The following is a 6367-nucleotide window of genomic DNA, read 5'->3' as shown; positions in this document are numbered from 1 at the left end:
ATATCTAGTTTCTCATTTCTTTTATTTTCTATTTTTTTTCTTTTTAAAAGTTTTTGATGAAAAGTATTTGAGATAAAATTTATAATTTCACTCTTTTGGAGAAACTATGTATATAATTATTGATTCTGTAACTTAAGTGTAATTATATAATGTGTGAATACTAATCCCGTCTATTAAATTTTATTGATCGTTAGAAATATAATATATTTGTTTTGATTTTTACGCTAGTTATTTTTCAAAGAAAAACTTTTCATCAAAATTTTTAGGAAAAATAATATTTTGATAAATTTTTCTTCACCTACGTATACATTAAAATTTTATACTTTTATATATTTTAACGTTTTTGGAAAAATTATGGATCAATAATATTAATATAAAAACTTTAATCCAAAAAACTCAGAACTAAATGCCTAAACAAAAGAACAAACAAACCCTAGACCCTAATCCAAAGCATTATTCTAAACCAAACCCTAAACCCAACCTAACCAAACCCTAAACCCAACCTAAACTATAATCCTAAACGCTAAATCCTATCTAACCCTAAACCCTACATAAACCTAAACCTAACCTTAAACCCTATCTAACCCTAAACCCTACATAAACCTAACCCTAAACCCTAAATCCTTCCTACTACCTAAACCCCCTAATCCTAAACCCAAAACCCTATCTAAACCTAAACCCTATCTAAACGTAAACCCTACCTAACCGTAAGCCCTACCTAACCCTAAACCCTACCCAACCCTAAACCCTACCTAACCCTAAACCCTCCCAAACCCTAAACCCCAACTAACCCTAAACCCTGCCTAAACCTGACCCTAAACCCTATCTAAACCCTAAACCCTGCCTACACCTAAACCCTAAACCCTACATAACCCTAAACCCTGCCTAACCCTAACCCTAACCCTAAACCCTATCTAACCCTAAACCCTACACAAACCCTAAACCTACCCAACCCTAAACCCTATCTAACCCTAAACCCTACACAAACCCTAAACCTACCCAACCCTAAACCCTATCTAACCCTAAACCCTACACAAACCCTAAACCTACCCAACCCTAAACCCTATCTAACCCTAAACCCTACACAAACCCTAAACCTACCCAACCCTAAACCCTATCTAACCCTAAACCCTACACAAACCCTAAACCTACCCAACCCTAAACCCTACCTAACCCTAAACCCTGCCTACACCTAACCCTAAACCCTAAACCTTAAACCCTCTATCTAAGCCCTAAACCCTACCTAACCCTAAACCCTGCCTACACCTAACCCTAAACCCTACCCAATCCTAAACCCTACCTAACCCTAAACCCTGCCTACAGCTAAACCCTAAACCCTGCCTAACCCTAACCTTACCTAACCCTAAACCCTACCTAACCCTAAACCTAAACCTAACCATAAACCCTCTATCTAAACCCTAAACCCTACCTAACCCTAAACCCTGCTTCCACCTAACCCTAAACCCTGCCTTAACCTTACCTAAAACCCTACCTATACCGTTCTAAATCCCATCTAGCCCTAAAAACTCTAACAACCCTAAACACTAAACAATAATCTCAAACTTAAAGATAAGAAAATTATCTGGATGATGTTATATTTTGATAATGTTAATGTTGTTTTGATATTCAAATAACAAATTACATAGCGGAGTATAAATCTTACATCCATTATTTTAATTGCCAAAATATTTTGAAAGTTGTATCTTATGAATAAAAAAAGGTAATTTTATTTTAATAACATTAAATTTTGTTAAAATAGAATGAAAAACTATTATCATAAATAAATAAAGAATTTTGATGAAAATTGAAAATTTTCGAATCAATACCAATTAATTAGTAATATTTCAAAAACCCGTAAACTATTATAGTAGTAGAATCTCAAAAAAAAAAAATTAAAGTTCTCCAACATTTATTTGCCAATAATAACCATCCTTAATTCTTTGCTCGTTCAAAAAAAAAAATATTCTTTACATAAATTGGAAACAAGTTTTGTTTTTGACTAGAGACCCTAGTTTAAATTATACCACTAAATATTTTAATATTTAATTGTTCTGAAATAACAAGTTAATTTTCTTAAAACAAAGTATGTTTTATATACACTAAACTTAATAACCCAACGGTTTTATTAAGTGATAAAGTTTTTTTTTTGGTTTTATCGACAATGAAACTGTATTATTTATAGACCTTAACGCCAAAATGTCATTCCACATCTAGTACTATTGGACAATTAATTCCGTATTAACTTCCTGGTAAATAACTTAAACTAGAACTTCACTCGCGCCCCCGCGCATGTGTTTGATTTAACTTGTGTTCAACGTAAACTGTGAAACCACTGGTTTTATAAAAAAAAATTCATATATATATTTTTATGTTTTGATTGACATACAAAGTAGAATATATTATATTTTAATACAAATTTATGACAATAATTTTTTTATTTGTCATAATATTATATTAAAAATATACAATATTAACTTGTTGTTTTTATTGTTAATTTATTTTAAAATGAAACAATATACTAATTTTTTGCATTAATTTTCTATGAATTATTATTAATTTTATGATTTTTTTTTTTTTTTTGAAAATTGAACTCTCGAAATTTTTATATTTGACTAAACTATATAAAGTAAAACTATATTAAAAATTGTTTTATATAATATATACTATATTTCAGTTTGTGTTAGCTTCCTTTGATACAAACGAGTTAGTTAATATTCGTACGATATTAATAATGGTCAATATATGAATATCGATTTGGTTAGATACGCTTTGGAATTGTAATTAATTAATTTAAATTTATTTTAAATGTTGTGGCAGAATCTGTAAATAGAAAGAAATACAAAAATGAAGTACTTGATTTTTTGTAAATGCAATGGCTAAAAGTGTAAATAAAAAGAAACATATTTTTTTATACTGCTATCTATGTTTCCAAACAGCACCAAAACCAAAAAGTATTTAGTTTTAATAATATAGATGATGAGTGAATAACTTGATTTATTTATCGCTCAAATAATAACTCCAAAAGCATGATCGTGTAAAATCGCTCGTCAAGTACCACCTATACTTGTGGGGGATGTTGAACAAGTAAGTTGCTCCCCGGCTTGAGATGGAACGTGCGAGTACTAATAATGGCAACGGTCTGGCCTTCGGTTTCATTCTTGGTTAAATAGTCTCTGAGATAGTTCATGTAAGAACTACTAGGATTGTGTTGACCCACAGACCTTACATAGAAAAAAGCTCATGGAACCTCTACTTGAGCAAGACTGCACCAACCTACATCAATGGTGGGAAGATTAGACACCATTGTTACTCAGTCTCGCCTTGCCTTTTGTCTTCTTATCTTCCTTTCTTTCTTTTGTGTGTGTGTCTGTCTTTGTCACTAGTTGTAATGGCCTCGCCTTCACAGTGTTGCCATAGTTGGTCCTTTGGCCACCACATCTCCTGGCCAAAAGCTCCTATAACTAAATAAGAATCTGCGTGTTTGTTTTATTATAACGACTTTACGAACTTAAATGTAGAGAATACACATTTAAGGATTGGGTAAACATAATATTACGATTAATTATTACAAATCAAATACAGCCACTATAACCCATCGAAAAATATGTTAATGCATAGTTGCACCCTTCACTAACATCCGATGAAGGTCAAAGAGGTTTGGAACTTTTGTTGTCTCCGTTTCCCTAAAAAATTGCGATTTTATAGTGGCTAGTCCACCAATTTAGGGAGTATTATGAAGTTTTACTAAATTAATTGACAAAAAAAATAAAACGATGCTCATGTACTATAAAGAGAGTTTAATATACATTAATAAAATTGTAGAATGTGTTTATAAAATTTGAAACAACACTAAAGATCATAGGCTTCAGTATATAGAGCATTTACAAAAAAATTCAATATATTCGTAGGGGTTAAACCCATAGATTTTGACAATAATTCAAAAATATGAAAATATTGTTTTAATGCATAGTTGCATCTTTCACTAACATATGATGAAGGTTAAAAAGGTTTGAAACTTTTTTTGTCTCTGTTTCCCTAGAAAATAGAGATTTTATATTAGTTAGTCCACCAATTTAGGGAGTATTATGAAGTTTACTAAATTAATTGAAAAAAACTTAAAACGATGTAAGTTTGGAACATTTGTTGTCTCGGTTTTTCTAGAGAATAGATATTTTATAGTGGTTAGTAAAACCAATTTAGGGAGTATTATGAAGTTTTACTAAATTAATTGACAAAAAATTAAAACGATACCCATGTACAATGAAAGAGAGTTTAATATACATTACTATAATTGTAGAATGTGTTTAAAATTTTTAAAACAACACTAAAGATCATAAGCTTTTTAGTATAAAGAGCTTTTACCAAAAAATTCAATATTTTCGCAGGGGGGTTAACCCATAGATTTTTAGAAAAATTCAAAAATATGAAAATATTGTTTTAATGCATATTTGCATCGTTCACTAACATATGATGCAAGTCAAAGAAGTTTGGAACATTTGTTGTCTCGGTTTTTCTAGAGAATAGATATTTTATAGTGGTTAGTAAAACCAATTTAGGGAGTATTATGAAGTTTTAATAAATTAACTGTACCATGAAAGAGAGTTAAATATACATTAATACAAATGGAGAATGTGTTTAGAAATTTTGAAACAACAATAAAGATCATAGGCTTCAGTATATAGAGCATTTACCAAAAAATTTAATATATTCGTAGGACCCATAGATTTTGAGAAAAATTCAAAAATATAAAAATATTGTTGTAATGCATATTTTCATCCTTCGCTAACATATGATGAAGGTTAAAGAGGTTTGAAACTTTTGTTGTCTCCGTTTCCCTAGTAAATAACGATTTTATAGTGGTTAGTCCACCAATTTAGGAAGTATTATAAAGTTCTACTACATTAATTGACAAAAAATAAAAATGATGCCCATGTACCATGAAAGAGAGTTAAATATACATTAATATAAATGGAGAATGTGTTTAGAAATTTTGAAACAACACTAAAGATCATAGGCTTCAGGAGCATTTACCGAAAAATTCAATATATATTTTTTTTTTTTTGGTATGAAGAAAAATTCAATATATTCGTACGGGTTAACCCATTGGTTTTGAGAAAAAATTGAAAAATATGAAAATACTGTTTTAATGCATAGTTGCATCCTTCACTAACATATGATGAAGGTCAAAGAAGTTTAGAACTTTTATTGCCTCCGTTTCCCTAGAAAATAGTGATTTTATAGTGGTTAGTTCACGAATTTAGGGAGTATTATGAAGTTTTACTAAATTAATTGACACAAAAATTAAAACGATGTCCATGTACCATGAAAGAGAGTTTAATACACATAAATACAAATGTAAAATGTGTTTAGAACTTTTGAAACAACATTAAAGATCATAGGCTTCAGTTTATAGAGCATTTACCGAAACATTCAATATATTCGTAGGGGACCGAAAAATTCAATATATTCGTAGGACCCATAGATTTTGAGAAAAATTCAAAAATATAAAAATACTGTTGTAATGCATAGTTTCATCATTCACTAACATATGATGAAGTTTAAAGAGGTTTGGAACTTTTGTTGTCTCCGTTTCCCTAGTAAATAACGATTTTATAGTGTCTAGTCCACCAATTTAGGGAGTATTATGAAGTTTACCAAATTAATTTACAAAAAATTAAAATGATACCTATGTACCATGAAAGAGAGTTTAATATACATTAATACAAATGTAGAATGTGTTTATAAATTTTTAAACAACACTAAAGATCATAGACTTCAGTATATAGAGCATTTACCAAAAAATTCAATATATTCGTAGGGGTTAACCCATAGATTTTGAGAAAAAAATAAAAAATATGAAAATATTGTTTTAATACATAGTTTCAGCCTTCACTAACATATATGATGAAGGTCAAAGAGGTTTGGAACTTTTGTTGTCTCCGTTTCCCTAGTAAATAACGATTTTATAGTGTCTAGTCCACCAATTTAGGGAGTATTATGAAGTTTACCAAATTAATTTACAAAAAATTAAAATGATACCTATGTACCATGAAAGAGAGTTTAATATACATTAATACAAATGTAGAATGTGTTTATAAATTTTTAAACAACACTAAAGATCATAGACTTCAGTATATAGAGCATTTACCAAAAAATTCAATATATTCGTAGGGGTTAACCCATAGATTTTGAGAAAAAAATAAAAAATATGAAAATATTGTTTTAATACATAGTTTCAGCCTTCACTAACATATATGATGAAGGTCAAAGAGGTTTGGAACTTTTGTTGTCTCTGTTTCCCTAGAAAATAACGATTCTATAGTGGTTATTCCACCAATTTAGGGAGTATTATGAAGTTTTACTAAAT

This window comes from Brassica oleracea, chromosome C1 (genome assembly GCF_000695525.1).
Source record: "Brassica oleracea var. oleracea cultivar TO1000 chromosome C1, BOL, whole genome shotgun sequence".
NCBI classification, from domain to species: Eukaryota; Viridiplantae; Streptophyta; class Magnoliopsida; order Brassicales; family Brassicaceae; genus Brassica; species Brassica oleracea.
The sequence above is the reverse complement of the archived record's forward strand: the minus strand, read 5'-3'. Positions refer to the sequence as shown.